At 38.6% G+C, this 17,078-nt stretch overlaps 1 protein-coding gene across 1 annotated transcript in view; it reads left to right on the plus strand.

Annotated features, from left to right (window-relative positions):
• Positions 1-17,078, plus strand: part of Pkhd1 (PKHD1 ciliary IPT domain containing fibrocystin/polyductin) — a 443,194-nt gene that overhangs the window by 161,955 nt on the left and 264,161 nt on the right. The window lies entirely within an intron of this gene.

Consider the following 17,078-nt stretch of genomic DNA (forward strand, 5'->3'; position numbering starts at 1 on the left):
GTTGCTACTTAATAACTAATTTTGCTACTATTATGAATAGTAATATAAGTATCTGATATGTGACCCTCTGAAAGGGCTCTTTAATCTCCAACACAGTTATGACTTAGACAGAGACTGAGAAACAGTGATCTAGATGACATTTGCAAATACTTTCTGATGTGGATTCCTGTGCTGTGGGCAGGCTTTTAAGCAGATTTAGTCCATCACATTGGAGTGCCAATTGTAGAAGGTGCTGTGGGCAGGCCTGCTTTTCATCCTGCTCGGCTCCCGCATGACTAGCTTTACACCCGAAATAACAACACACAAATTGTATTCATTTAAACACTGCCTGGCCCATTAGCTCTAGCCTCTTACTGGCTAACTCTCACATCTTGATTAACCTATTTCTATTAATGTGTATCGCCACTTGACTGTGGCTTACCGGCATTAGTGTAACCACCATCCATCCTGGGTAAGAGAAGCATGGCCTCTGCCTGACTTCGCTTTCTTCCTCCCAGAATTCTGTTCTGTCTACTCCACCCACCTAAGGGCTGGCCTATCAAAAGACCAAGGCAGTTTCTTTATTAACCAATGAAAATAACACATAGACAGATGACCTTTCTACATCAGATTCCCCTCTGTATTCTGTGAATCTTTGGTTAACTAATAAAGCTGCTTTGGCCTACTGGTAGAGCAGAATAGAGTAAAGCAGGATTTCCAAAAAGATAGTGGAGGAAAGTAGGTGGAGTCAGAGAGAAGCCATGTAGCTGTCAATGGAGATTGCCAATGGTTTGAGGAGGAGGGCCAAATGTCTTTCTCCCTGTATTTTATTGTTTTAGTTAGGGTTGGAAATAAAGTTAGAAGAAATAATGAAAGATGGGAGGGGAATTTAAAGTCTAACCATTGCTACCTGTAATCATTTTCTTCTAGTCCTAAGGTCTATGCATGCTAGGCAAGAGCACTGTCACTGACCTGGATCCTTTGTCATTTTAATTTTAGTTTTGTGACAGAGAATGACTAAGTTGCAAAGGTCAGATATATAACCGGGTGTGGTGGTTTGAATAAAAATTGACCCATAGGTTTATAAAGCATAGCACTATTATGAGTTGTGGTCTTATTGCAGTAGGGTTGGCTTTGAGGTCTTAGAAGCTTAAGTCCGGCCTAGTGTGGCTCACCATCATTTCCTGTTGCCTACCTATCCGAATATAGAACTCTCAGCTCCTTCTCCAGCATCCTGTCTTCCTGCCATGATAATAATGTACTAAACCTCCAACAATGGAAGTTAGCCCCACTTAAATGTTTTCCTTTATAAGAGTTGCCATGGTCACAGTGTCATTTCACAGCAATAGAAACTCTAACCAAGACACCTGGACTGGTCTCAAATTTGTGACCTTCTTGCCTCAGCCTTCCAAACCAGCTGGTTACTGCTGTGTGCCACTTAGTCCTAGCTGTTTCCTAACTGGACAGCGTGAATACAGCATTGGAGTTGTAGTCAGCTGGAATGCTGTGATGGCTCCCAGTTACATGGCTAACAGAAGTGAATTTTCTCAGAGTCCTACCTCAACCTGGAAACTGGGTAGATGACTAATTTCCTTTCAGGGTTGACAAATACTGGGTCATATGACTTTGAAAACATGACCCATATCACTAACAAAAAGTAAGATGTTTTGCTCAATAGTGCTTTTTAAAAGTTTTACCACTTTTTAAATTTGTATTTTTAAAACTATCTTTTCTCATTTTACATGTCAAATCCATTTCTTACTCCCTCCACTCCTCCTGATCTCTCCTCCTCCTCCCTCTCACCCCCTCTCAACCCCACCCACCCCACATCCAATCCTCAGAGTGGCTAAGGCTTCCCATGGGGAGTCAACAAAGTCTAGCACATTGCTTTGAGGCAGGACCAAAGTACTCCCCCTATCCCAATTATCTAGGCTGAGAAAGGTAATAATGCTTTTAAAAGGTCCTAAACACAACTGTTTTGTACACAGAGGCAAAAACACACCTACTGTAGTTTCTTGATAAGACAAGAATAGTGACCTCGGGCCAATGCAAATGGAAGGCTTCCCTAATTTGATAGTTTAAGCTAACGTACTTTTAAGGTCTTTTGATTTTAAGTGTTTGTATGTAAATGTATATTGCTAATTGGAAATGGGAGTTAGCTTTTTAATAACCTCAGTACAGTGGGTGCCCCACTTAGAAACACATTGTAAGGTACTTCAGGTTTCTATATATACTTGGAAGTGTTGGCATTAGTCAGGTCTCTTTTGGTTGGAAGTGACAGAAAACCCAATTCAAACAAAAAATAAGGGCATTCACTGCCTCATCTAGTTGAGAAAACGCGAGCACAGCTGTGCCCAGGTGCTCTTCTGCCATCCTACGACTGCCTCTCTGCAGCTCTGGATTGGGCTTTCCCATAAGCTGCCTTCTTTGGCAGTTACTCTCCACTCCCACAGAGGCAGAAACGGGGATCCTATGGCTCTGGATAGAAGACAGCTCCTCTTTCCAGGTGGCTATTTGACCCTTGAGCAAATCTCATTTGTCCCAACACATCACTTTGTTGCCTGCCCTTAGCTCTTAACCTTGCCCAATAAATATATCACGCAGGACTTATTTTTATAGTCGTTTTATTTATTCTACTGCCCCTGTCAGTAATATAAGTACATCATGGGGACAGGTGATTTTCATTATTTTTGTTATTGTTTCTGTTTCTGCTTATGATAGATCTTTATTGCCAAGAATATGGCTAACACTCAAAAAGGACCTTGGTAAATATTTGGTTCCTGAATAGCTTAATGGGAAGCTTAAGAAAAAGGCTTTGAAGTGACTTTGATGGTGTTTATATCATCTACTACTTGTGTTATTGTCTCTGACAAAGGAAGAGTTACTCTTATTCTCAAGTGGGTCCTTGTTGCAACAATGGTATGGAAAATCATTCAGAACTCCATGGCCTGAGGTTGAAAAAGGATGGCTTTATAAATAAGAGGTGTCTTTTCTACTATTGTGGATAATGTACAGTAAAAAAAATAGATTGCCCACCTTTTAAATATTGAAATTCGTTTTTTGCTATTTTTAATGATTTTCAATTCCAAAAAGATTTAGCTGGATTGCTTGTAGTAATATATTTAAAATTTGTTTAATTTGGCTGGGTAAAATTCCAGCAGATTCACCAGTCAAAACTAAAACCCTCACCACAAAGAAAAGAAAATTCAGAATTAAAATATATTGTGATGTTTAAAAATTTGATTGATTATATTTTTCAAGTGGCAATAAAAGGAAAAGGCTAATTTTTAAATAGTTTCCGGCAGAGGGTCCCAGAGCATAGTTCTAGCCTGACCTGCCTCTCTTTTGTGTAAATATTTACATATACTTATTTTTTTAATTAAGCTATAATTATATTATTTTCTCCTTTCCTTTCTTTCTCAGACCCCTCCTATATACTCCTCCTTATACTTTCTGAGTTTTATGAACTCTTTTTCTCTAATTGTCGAAAGTATAATGATCTAAATATAGAAACAAATCCTTATGTCATACGATGTCACTTGTATATTTATTTGTTTTCAGGGTTTACCACATGGTATTGGTGTGCTCTTCTCTGGGGAAGACCATTTCTCCCGCTTTCAGCATCGTACAATTGTCTGTGGTTCTTTGTCTAGGCTTGTTTTTGTTGTTCATGTTCAAGTCTTGTTTAGGTAGCTATATTGTTGAGACTTCATGGGTATAGCTTCTCTTACAAAAGCATTTAGTAGCATAAAAGTATATTGCATATTGGCATACTAATTTAGCTGCCATTACTCTTACTATGCAAACATTGCTGACTAACTACTCTGGTTCTATCATAATTAATTGTTGATTTTTAAGTATGATCTAAATGTTATGGAGAAAAGATATGTCAGGTAAGTTGTAACAATTATTAAAAATGCAAAATAATTTTAAAAAGATTTGGTTCTAATCCAAGAAGAGAATTATCATGGGGCAATGATGTGCCACAAAACTGTTTGTGTCTGAGCAAGAAGGGTACACAAGGAGTTTCTTTTCTTCCTTACCTTTAAAACTGCAAGCAGAACTGGAGACTTCACTGCTTGCAGGATGGTCAGTTCAGCCAAGAAGGAGCAAGTCTACCTTTGGGCTTAAGAGAGCTGGTCTGAGTATTTCTCTGCTTTAGAAAGAAGGTTCTAGGGAGCTACTTCTTCCAGAACCCTTCCCTATACCTATGAGGGAGAAAGAGTAGAATCAAAAGAATAGCAATACCACATCTCTTTCTATAATTGAAGTATTGGAAAGGGAAGGAGAGCCATGACTGTCACTCAGCAAATGACAACGATATCCTTATTTTATGCTACAAGCAGAGTTATTGTTATGTTACAATTATCAGTTATATAGGAGCATATTCATATTCCAGGGAAGGCAAACTAAGATTGCAGTTCTCAAGTTAGAAATATACTTTCTCCTGAAAATTTAATTATTGGTAGACTAAAGAAGCAAAAGCAGTATTTGAGTCTTTCCTGTATTTCTAAATTTATTCTTTTTATAATATTCTTCACAGATTGGTAACCCAATGTGATAATCAGGTTTTTTTTTGTACTAAACCATTTCATCACAGAGATTGAAAAGTCCCATGGCTAGCCATTAGCAACTGGAGACTAAGAAGAACTGCTCTGTACAATTCCTTATTCACGTTCAAGAGCAGGAGAAACAGGAAAACTGATGGCGTAAGTTATAGCTGAAGAGATGGCAGATGACTGAGCCAGATGCTGAGAGCTCATTCTGAGTCTGAAGACAAGATAAGATATAATCAGAGTCTGCATTTATGTATCAAGGAGTTTCCTGGATCTTAATTATCTCCCATTGTGGAAGGCAATTAATTTTGTTGAAATGCCAAGTTTTAGTTTTAATCTTACCTGGAAAATACCTTCACAGATACTCCCAGAATAGTATTTGACTGATGTCTGGGTACTCTGTAGTTCAAATAAGTTAAAATACAAAGTTATACATTACAGTCATCAATCTGTACCCCACTTTTGACAAATGGCTTTCTATTATGTTATAGACTGCAGTCAAGGAAGACCCCTGGTGTGGCAGAATGACTCCTATTTTTCCCCAATGAGCTAGATTTTGCTTAGAAATTGAGTACTAATATTGGAAGCATGGGGACCATGGGAGAGGGTTGAAGGGGAGGGGAGTGGAAGGGAGGGAAGCAGCGAAAAATTATAGCTCAATAAAAATCAATAAGAAAAAAAGAGATTGATTACTTAGTCATCTTCAGTGATCAAGCTTGAACTCTAAAAGACTTTATGGGTTCAAATCCTAACACTATCAATAACTAGATGATGGAACTCAAAATGTCACCTCCTAAGTGTTTCACCTTCTGTGTGTAAAATTGTTGTTAAATATTTTTTTATCGTGCTATTACATGAGACAAGGCCAATAAGACACATAAAATATGACTCAAGTCAGCAGGAATTAAACAACCAAGTATTCAATACAAGTTCATATTCTTATTCTTGTTATGTAGCTGCAATTGGATTTGGTGAAATTGCCTCATTATTAATCTAAGATGAATACAGGATTGTTAATTTTTTCTGCCAGCCAGAATCCTGATTGCCATTCTTAATACCTCTTTTATTATCATTTTGTCCTTTACTAAGTATTATTGTTGAACAACTTGTGAATCTGTGTTCTGTACACTCCTATTATTGTCACCTTAGCTTACTTTAGTGCTAATATAGCTTTTAGTTGCTGTTCTTATAACCTCTTCTGTTCAATCTCTGCCCTGGGGCCAAGACAATCTTTTAAAAACATAATTTGTTTTTTTTAATCATGCTGATGTTTGAAACTCTTTGTAACTTCTCATTGTTCCCATGAGAAAGTACAAAATGTCTTTCTAGCTGTCATACCCTGTCTGCTCTGGATGCCACCCTCAACTTTGGCCATCATCATTCTCCAGGCGCATCTTCTTTTAGTTTATTGACTGGTTAATATTGGTATGCTTTTACACTTGCAAGTATCAAAAGGGACTGCAGCTAGTTAAGGGAATGGGAATCTACAAAGGCAGCATCCCTCTTTCAAACAGCATCCTTCCATTCGCATCATCAAAGCACTGTTAATGGCCTGGTCATGGAGAAGGAGGAATTGGGTATTATATTCAGCATTTCTTGAAATTGGATTTTCCTTCCATCTCGGCACTTCACAGTTTTCAAAGCTGGATCACACCCTTTCCTCTCATCTACCTCTTAGGGCTCCGTGACGCACGAAAGGCTGGGATTAGGACTATTGCTTTCATTTTAGAAATGATGAAACAGGGCCTGGAAGGAGAGGTAACTAAAGTTTATTCTGTTTTTTTTTTTTCCCCCCATGGGCAGAAGAGGCAAGCGAGGTCTTTCTGCTTTTTGCACATATAGCCATATAGCTGGTTATTTACCTGTAGTAGAAAGACACACGGGGGTAAGCCTTCTTGAGCCTTATGGGTTCTGGAACAATCTTTCCAATTTAATCCTTTCAAGATACTTTGTGATCCCCAGTGGAGCATTGTTTCTACATCCCTCTATGTAATACTCTTGACAAAGTCATAAACTACCTGTTAATGCTCTTTCTCCAGTTTGTTATGTACTCTTCAGGATTTAATATTCTTTAATGTTCTTTATAATAACAACTCTAAAGACATTTTCCTGTATAATTCTTGTCTTAGATTTGTGTTTAGAAACTCTTTCCTCTAGAAGAAACAATATGCATTTCCCTACTAAGTTCTCTGATCTTTTATAATTTTTAGTTATTTTCTTTTCCCATTACATATTTAAATAAGTTTAGAAGATTACGACCTATGACCAAATCTGGTCCATTCTTTGTTCTTTTAGAACAATTTTTGTTGAAGCACAGTGACCCGTGTCTGTTGAGATTTTATCTATGGTGACTTTGCAGGACCGTAGCAGAATCGAGTAGTTATGCTGCAGATAAATTGGTTGTAAACACTATAGCTTTGAGTACCCACTTCTTTCAGAAAATGTTGTTGATCTCTGCTTTAATTCATACAGATTTTGTTGATACTGTTTGTTCACCCATTATCTGTTTTCCTCCAATGGCTAATCATTTTCTGAACACTATTCACCAATGTGATTATAATAATCTGAACATAATCCTTAATTGTATTTATGTCCCACTTGTCAGAACTCCTGAGTATTGGTTGCTTTATCTGGGAAAAGGAGGATATTGTGGCTCACACTTGAAATCTCAGCACTTGGGAGAGTTGAGGCAGGAGGATTCCAGGTTGGAAGCTAGTCTCGGCTACAAAATATAGGCTTGTCTCAAAAGAATAAATATGAGTGTGGAGACCGGACAGATGTGTTTAAATGGTAGATCTTGAGATGTGCACATTAATCTAAATTTTTTAAAATATTTATTTATTATTTATTATGTATCCAATAGTCTATCTGTGTGTATGCCGAAGGCCAGAAGAGGGCACCAGACCTTATTACAGATGGTTGTGAGCCACCATGTGGTTGCTGGAAATTGAACTCAGGACCTTTGGAATAGCAGGCAATGCTTTTAACCACTGAGCCATCTCTCCAGCCCCACACTATTATAAATTATCCACGTAGAAATCAGTAATCATAGTGGCAATTATAAGGTTATAGGAGAGAAGCTGGAGGAGAAAGTGATGATGGGAATTGATATGAGTGATGTGTTTTAAATATGGACAAATGAGTTATAAGTCAAATACTGCACATGGCCGTTGGAAACTATAAATACAATGGAGTTCTATTTTCTTCTCAGAATTTATAAAATGATGCAACAATGACAACCCTCCTTTGTTTTAGTGGAATTACCTTCAGAATTCTGATTTTTAAAGCCACGAGATTAAAAACTGTGTTCCCAGTGTTGGGTTATAGCTCTTGCCTTGCATGGTTACCACCCTAACTTCAATCCCCATTACTGCAAAAAAAAATATGTGTTCCTACTATATGGTATAAAGACATTTTAAGAAAAAAAGAGGTTAAACTCTTCTGCTTTTTTACACACCTTAAATGTTGGTTCCTCAATGAGCCCTGTCTTCCTCACCTTTGTCACAATACCCGTGGTCACCCAGATGTCAGGGGCTTCAATGCCTGCCAGTTTTGGCTTTTGTATCAGTGGCAGCAGTAGTGGGGGTTGTAGTAGTTTCAGCCATGACGCTTACCGGCAATAGCGTTATTATAACCCAGAGAGGCACCTTGAAAACTTCATATGTGACTATGGTCAGTTCGCTAAACAGTAAACACTAATGTATCATTGATGTACTTATTCCACCAGATGAACTTGGGAGATGAGAGATGAGATAGTCTTTTAGGTGGCAATTTTGAAGTGGTCAAGAATTGTCAGTCTGGAGGCCTTTGATGACCAGTACTGCATGGGTTGCCAGTGCCTTGGGCCACTTTAAGGATGTTGTTTTTTTCAGAGACATGTTGCATGTTGGAGAAAATGGATCCGAAGGAATTTGATATCATGCTGGGAATACATGACCTGGAAACCATGACAAATGAGCGTGTGACTTATTAGATGGCACTTGTGACATTTTGCTCCTATGCTACATCTCTTTGCTCTGATAAGAAACCTGCTTCCTCAGACTATGTGTCTAGTTGGCCATCTTTCAGAAATTTGAACAGAAACCAACCAGATTTCCCTTTTCCTTTTAAACCCCTTTCCCCAGGTCTGGTCCTCCAAACCAATTACTCCCTTAAGTGTAATTAAGCCGTGAAAAGAACATATCTGAAGAAGTTGGAAAACCTTATTCTACTTGAAGTTAATCTAATGGAAGATGCTTCATCATTAAACAAAATAACAAAAGTCCCAAATCCTGCCTTGACTCTCCCCAGCACAGGCTCTCTAACTCTAGCTGCTCTTCCCCCTTGTCTTTCTATCCCACAGCTTAAAACTGTCCTGAAGAAGGCAGATGCACAAGAAAAACAGGAGAAATTGGTCACGAAGTTGAGAAATAAGGAGCCTAACAGAATATCAGTTGTCAGGTTGTGCCAGGAGAATAGGGTGGAGTGAGCGGTGCATACAGGTTAATGTAAAGAGTTAAAAATGAAAAACAAGGTCTGAAAGAGAAGGCAGTCTACAGTCAGCCCAGCCTGAACACATTTAAGTGCATCTGCAAGAGAAGGCAGTCTTTGATCAAAGAGATCAAACATCTTATTGGATAGATGAAGCCACAAAACAGAGAAGAGGGGAGTGAGGGTGGTGTGTACTTCTCTGTGGAAGGCCAGCACTAAAGCCCTAGTATAATCATTATTTTTTAATGAAAGAACACATTTCAAAGGAAAGATACGTCCAGAATTAGAGTATTGCTAAAACATACAATTTTGCTAACATATAAATACAAAAAGGAGTAAAAAAGACATACATTAATATGTCATAGAAGATTATGAGCTATTTCATTACCTTTCTCAACTCAGTATTTGTACTTTAAAGATGACATGCTTATTTTTTTCCTAAATATAAATATTATTCAAAGTTCTTCCTCCTAATCCTCACTGACATTCTAATTGGTGGCATAAACCTACCCATATTCTTACCAAAATGATTATCTATCCAAATAATGCTGCATATGAATTTGACATAGCTTGGGAACAGCAGGTAAAAGAGGGTTTTTGTGACATTTCACAGCAACCATGTAGGATTTGTGTGTCTGATTGAAAGATGTTTCAAAGACTTTTTTTTTTTAATTTATTTATTTATTAAGGATTTCTGCCTCGTCCCCGCAACCGCTTCCCATTTCCCTCCCCCTCCCCCGATCAAGTCCCACTCCCTCATCTGCTCGAAGAGCAATCAGGGTTCCCTGACCTGTGGGAAGCCCAAGGACTGCCCACCTCTATCCAGGTCTAGTAAGGTGAGCATCCAAACTGCCTAGGCTCCCACAAAGCCAGTACGTGCAGTAGGATCAAAAACCCACTGCGATTGTTCTTGAATTCTCAGTATTCCTCATTGTCTGCTATGTTCAGCTAGTCCGGATTTATCCCATGCTTTTTCAGACATTTTGTGGTTAAATCCTGGTGCTGGTAGAAGTGGCTGAAACCTTCATAGGAGATAATATAAAGGTCCAGGTATTTCCGATGATATCACTATATACTGTTTCTTTTATGGTGCTTGCTTTGAATCAAAGTAGAAAAGCTATAATTAATTTTTTTTTTTGCACAGAGAAAGCTATCTTTTCTCTTATCCTTGCAGAGGACTAGAACTAATTTTCCTATCTTCACACCATGGTTGGCTTTATTCCAAACTCTTGTGGCAAAAGAACAGCAGGGCTCTTAGCACTGGGAGAGACTTAGTCTTCATTCCATTTCAATGCATTTTGGACATGTTGACTGATCTGCCGCAGTTGCAGATAACTGGCAAGCATAGTCAGAGTACTTATCTGGCGTACCTTTCTCTTTCCTGCAGGTGTATCCTCTCTTCTCCCTCATGACCACTGGAAATGAGCCAGTAACAATGCAGAAGGCTCACAGTGGACATATGGCACAGAGATGCTTATGCCCTACCAAGGTTTGCCTTAATATAAAGGAGACATTATAAAGTGATTCTCACAGACAGAAGGAATGGTACAGGAAAAAAATAGTTTGGGTGCTCACTTTATCTGGGCAAATTTGGCTCATTCTTCAAAACTCAGCATAGTTAATAATATTACTCTTTTGGGAAACATTTTCAGAACCAGCCAACCCTTTCCTTGTGGGGGATTCTGTGTTTGTGCTGTGGTCAATTCTGGGTGTCCTTTTATCGTAAGCTTAGCATGATACACCTTTGATATTCATTTGTGTATTTCTCACACTGAGAGTTAGCATTGGGGAAAAGAATCTTTCTGTTTATGTTTGCCTTCACAGCGACAGACCAACAAGGAAGGAAAGGAAACATTTAGTGTTATATTATGAGAAAGATGCATGCAGAAATTAGGGGGAAACAGCTTGTGTATAATTGAGAACGTTTATAGTTGATCTTTTTTCCTGTTTCTGTTATGATGTGAACATTGTTTTAACAGGTGAAATCTATCTGGCTGTCTATGTATGTATCTATGTATCTACCTATCTATTATCTATCTATCTATCTATCTATCTATCTATCTATCTATCATCTATATATCACCTAGTATATCTTCCTTATTTCCTTTTCCTTCTACATTTCCCTCCCTCCTTCCCTCCCTCCCTCCCTCCCTCCTTCCTTCCTTCCTTCCTTTTTTCTCTTTCTCTGTCTCTTTCTCTCTCTACCCCCTTTCCATCTTTTTTGAAGCCTTGTCAGTTATTCACTTAGAATAAAGATTTAAGTCCTATAAAACAAACAGAGGACAATTAGTGAGTTTTAAGTGTGTCAATCCATGAAGGTTATTTTCTTTCTTCCCATGCCAATTTGGTAAAAGTGGTTCTCTGGGGCTGCATAATTACTGATGAATGACAGCGAATTGCTTGGACAATAATTGGTAGGAAGTACAATTATGAGAAGTCATTAGTGGGAGAAAATGAATAGTTGGTTGCTTCGCAGGTCAACATTGAAAGCCCAATGTGGTTAGACATTGTATTAAATTACAGGCTTCATCATTTAAGTATATTTATAAATCACTGATCTTTGTAAGCTGTATTTTTACATAACCTTTGATTTGCGGCACAGTACAGGAGCTTCCCAATGTGGGTTTCAGGAGTTCAATGAAGAAAACAGTGCACATTTGAAGTGTGTGGTGCTCTATTGGCCAGGGGCTCAGCCGACCTACCTTGCACAAATAGCATTTACAAAGTAATACATATGGTGTTTAGAGAAGCCAATCTAATTCTGTATAATTGATATATGGTTCTATCAGAGGCAGAGAACTGTGTTACCCATCTAGTTCCTTGGTCCCAGACTTAGAAGTCCCAGGTTCAGAATTCAGACTTGATATCTCATTGCTTTGTAATCATGTCCAGGAGGAATTGTGGTTTTCTATCAATAAAATCTATTAAAACAATAATAACATTAATAATAAAAAACTAAAAAGGAAATCACAGCAATGATATATTCGCCCTTACTTCAGAAAGAAAAATAATTACTCAGCATCGTGTCTTTTCTTTTTGGTGTCTGTGACAAGTACCACAGTCAAAAGCAACTTGGGGAAGAAAGGATTAATTTTGTTGTAATTCCAGGACACAACCCATCCTTTGTCACAATCAAGTCAGGAACAATGCAGGAACCAGGAAGCAGGGACTGACTCAGAGACACAGAGGAATGTTGCTTACTGGCTTGTTCCCTCTGACTTGTGCTCAGTCTGCTTTTTATATAGCCTAAGAATTACCTGCTCAGGGTTGGCAACTATGTACATTGGACTGGGCCCTCTCAAATCAATCAATGACAAGAAAACCCACAGGCCAACCTAATGGAGGCAATTTTCCAATTGAGACTCCAGTTGTAACTCTGGTCTGTGTCTAACGGACAGCTGAAATTCCCAAGGAGAAAGAAAATTTAGGATTGTTTTAATTCTTCAATAAATGTATTATTTTATGCTTGTTATATATTGCATATAGCATGTTCACTCACATATATGTTTGCTGTACTTTATAAGTAATTGCTTAGAAGACAACATTTAGAACAGATATTTTAGGTACTGTGAATTGGATGCTAACCCTGTGTCCAGTTGTGTTTGGAATGGGACATCCATAAATGAGAAACAAAGTAGTAACTGTGCATTCATGGTGCCACCTGCTGATGTGGGTGGTAAGGTTCTAACAGCTGTAATAACTTCAGAATGATTTAGTGATGATAAAAGTGGCACTGGCTATAGGTTAGTAACTGTCTTGGCTTCCCGAGGCCTCTTTGGATCTAATCAGCTTGTAGATATTTCTTGATGGAGGAAGGTCATTGGCTAATAAAGGAACTGCCTTGGCCCATTTTATTGGTTAGAAGATAGGTGGGAGGAGTAAACAGAACAGAACGCTGGGAGGAAGAGGAAGTGAGCTCAGACTCCACAGCTCTTCTCTCGGGAGCAGATGCCTGAGAGAGACGCCATGCCCCGCTCCCGGGCAGACGCACGTGATGAAGCAAGCCGCTAGGTTAGACATGCTGAACCTTTCCTGGTAAGACCGGTGCTCACAGATTATTAGAGATGGGTTGATTGGGATGTGAGAATTAGCCTGTAAGGGCTAGAGCTAAAGGGCCAAGCAGTGTTTAAAAGAATACAGTTTCCGTGTAATTATTTTGGGTAAAGCTAGCCGTGGGGGCGGCCCGGTGCCGGGGACGCAGCCCTGCCACCCCTATTACTACAGGTGATGACAAAAATTGTATGGATGCCTCCTCAAGCTCTCAGAACATGGGCTTTGTTCCCACACACCCACCTGCTTAAGGGTGTACTTGTTATGAACGGCATGTGAAGCCAGCAAATGAGTTTGTCGACTGTGCTCACCATAAGGCACCTTTCATGCCAGTTTCCTCTTGCTTTGAATGTGTTGTCATTGCTTTATATTCAGGAATTGTTGTTAGCTACCGTAAGAATACTGGACATAAGTGTCCAAAGGTGGAGGTTTTCATTTTTCCCATCCAGTCAAACCCCAAGGTGTGGGAGAGTACTCTCTGCACAATAAAGCATATTCATTCAAAGTAGACATTCAAAGTTTGAGGTGCTTGCTTCCCTATGTCTTATTTGAAAATACACATATGCATATATTATAAACATATACATGTATATATCACACATGCTATATTGATGACACACACTAAATGTAGTGAGACATATATGTCATATGTGATAGATACACACATATATAAGCATATACATGTATATAACACACATTTATGTGAATACACACACTCATACACACATGTATATGTTTTCTGAGCATCTACTATGTGCCAGATACTATGAATGACCTTGGTATTGTTATAATGAACAAAATATGTATTGCTTTTGCTGCTCTGTTTAGCGGGTGAGACAGACTGCAGCACTAGAGATCCAGTTAGAGTTGTGTCAAGTGCTAGTCGACAGAAGAGAAGTGTGGTAATGTGTAGTCTGAGGCCACTCGTTTATTTCCCAGCTGCGCTGACCCAAACTATACACACAGAAGCTGTGTTAATTACAACACTGCTTGGTCAATGATTCTAGCATATTCCTAACAAGCTCTTACATCTTAAATTAACCAATTCCTATTATTTATATTTACCACCAGGTTTGTGGCCTACTGGCAAGGTTCTAACTGGTGACTTGCATCTTTCCCCTCTGGCAGTTATGTGGCATCTCACTGACTCCGTCTACTCTCTCTCTGTATCTTTTCCAGTCTGGCTATATTCTGTTAAGGCACTGGCTGAAAGCATCTTCTTTGTTAACCAATGGTATGCAGAGGGCAAGGCAATCCCACATCAATAATGTGACAAATTACTACACAGAGCTCAAATATCCAGTATGTCTTGGAGTCTTGCTTTATGGTCAACAATAATCACTCTAAAGAATGCAGCATGATGTCCCCCAGAGAATCTCAGGTGGAGAACATAAGATATAAAACGCTCTTGAGAGCCTCTTAATATTCATTTTAGGCTCAGTACGGATATGTGTAGTCTATATGGGTAGAGAAGGGCTCAGATCTGGGACATGCTGTGTCATAACTGTAATCCTTGTTTTTCTTATTTGCTCCTTTATACTATTGCATTCTCTCATACAAAACAATTCACATAAATGGGCTGCCCACTACTCAGTTTTGATTATGCAGAGTTTAAAACCCCAGATGTGCTCACTAATTGCTCCATCAAATATCCTATGTTACTCTAAGGAGTATGTAGGAAGAGGTAAAGAGTAGCAGGTAGCTGAAGTGTTCTCTGAAACTCCATGGAAAAGTTAGGCAGTGATCTTCAGATGGGTTGGTGCTAGGAAAATCGCAGGGAACAGAGCTGACAGGGAGAGGCAGGGATGATGCTATTAAATGAAACCAGGTTAGGAGATGAATTTCTTGGGATAAAAATGTCCTTACGAAGTCAGAAACTATAGAGCAGGGTCTACTGGGAGAGAAATAGGTAGTTAAGGAAAAAGTTTGGCGCTTTGTTAATGGGGTCTAAAAAGAGGGACTACAGGTGAGCCAGCAAAGAGATTGGTCGAAAGTGATTCAGCAAAATCTTTCATAAGCATGTGATAAGAAATTATTAGAATAAGATCAATCTGCAGAAGGTCTAGCTTAATTGATTGTTGTAATAATCATTCTGACATCTTGAGTTTGAATGATTGTAGCTCACAAACAGGTCGATATCTGCTGTAGATGAAAGTAAGAGGCTGGGATTCAGAATGTGTCCTGGTTTTATATATATCTTAGTCATATATGGAGAGAATACTTTTGTAAAGAGAGTAAGTGTTATGAAGTAATTTTGCTTCATTGAAAGACTGTCAATACAGTACATTAAACCTCTGAATTGCTGGCCCCAATTCAATGTTTTCTTTTATAAACATTCCTGTGGTCATGGTGTCTCTTCCCAGCAATAGAAACCCTAACTAAGCCCTCATTAGAAAAGCTTCCTCCTGAGGAGATAGAAACTAATACAGTGGCCCACAACAGGGCAATATGTAGAGAGTGAGCAACCTTGGAACGCTCAGCCCTTAATGGGATGTCTCCATCAAATCCCTCTTTTCTGGGTTCAGGGAACTCTGAGGAATAGGGGGTGCAAAGACTGAAGGAGCCAAAGAGTATGGGAGATACCAAGAAAACTGTCTTCCAGACACTAAGTAAATATTAGTGTCACAGAAAGCATACATAAAATCCATACAAGTCTAAGTCAGATGGGGCCCAGTGCTGAAAGCCAACATGAAAGCCAGTCCCTGTTTCTAACTCAGAAGCTGTCAACAATTGATAACAATGTGCTAAAAAATATTTTCTCCAATGGCATCTCTCTGGGTATACAAGCCACACTAAAGAGTAGAAATCCTGGCCACCAGTGAATGACCAACATGAAATGAACTCAATGTTATTTTGTTATGTAAAAGGATTATTTTTATAATTATATCACAAAACTGGAAATTTATAATTATAATTTAAAATTGAAATAATTGTTGTAATTTCAAAAGGGAAAGACTGTCAATATTTGAAAGGACATGAATTTATATCAATAGTTAGATATGCACTTTAAAATTCCCTGGGTTTCTTTGTTTATCTTGACTTGACCAGTATTTATTTTTGGTTGTGAGCCTAGTCTTTAATGACTGAGCCATCTCTCCAGCCTTTGGTCATTGCTTGTAAAAATGATTAGCTGGGAAATATGCCTTGTTGTCTTCACTTTTGGTTCTTTTTGATACAAGCAACAAACATCACAATGTGATCGTGTTCTATCTTTGATACATAGCCTTGTATGTAGCCAATAAAGAACAGGTTAGAGAAATTCACACATATGTATATACAAATAAATAAACTTTATTTCATTTTCTTATTCCCAAGGGTTATGATATACAAACAAGGAATAAAATTAAAATTATTTTCTTTTGGGGATGATTTATGCCTTAATTTCCACCTGCCCTATAATTAGAAATTTTGAACTCTGTAAATGTTTTTTAAGATAAAATTATTGCCTTGGTAAACTTCAGAAATTACATCATTAACCCAAGGACCTTTCTCAGCCTAGAACAACATGGTTGGTACAAGTGTCTGTGCACACACAGACAAATAAATAAAGAGGAAAGTTTAAAATAATTTGAAAATGATTTATTGTCGGCAACCCCCGCAGTTAGGAATTCAAGTATTATTACTTTACTTCAGTGCAGCTGGGGAGGACAGCAACTTGCTGTGGGCTAAAGGTAAATGATGATCTATTGCGGAGGAGGAAGGGGGATGAACTGAGGAAAAGGGGAAGGAGTGGGGAGTAAGCAATGCATTTTCTCAACTATCGCTTCACATAATGCCTTTAAAAATTTGGCTTGACCTCTGTTGGAAAATCCCAGTGTAAATGGTGAAGTAAATGACGTTCTTAAATCCTTGATAGTTAAGGGCATATGGGCTTGGTATGGGGAGTGTGATCAGGGTATGCGAGTGCTGTGCACACTAAGCTATGTCGAGTCACAAGCCTTCCTGCTTCAGCTGCTTGACAGTCTGATTCCAGATGCAGTCAGTTTTAGTTCAAAGGGATCAATAAACACACAAAGTCCTAGG

The sequence above is a fragment of the Microtus oregoni genome, unplaced genomic scaffold (genome assembly GCF_018167655.1).
Source record: "Microtus oregoni isolate MIOR12 unplaced genomic scaffold, Mior012 000007F_ref0000211, whole genome shotgun sequence".
NCBI classification, from domain to species: domain Eukaryota; kingdom Metazoa; phylum Chordata; class Mammalia; order Rodentia; family Cricetidae; genus Microtus; species Microtus oregoni.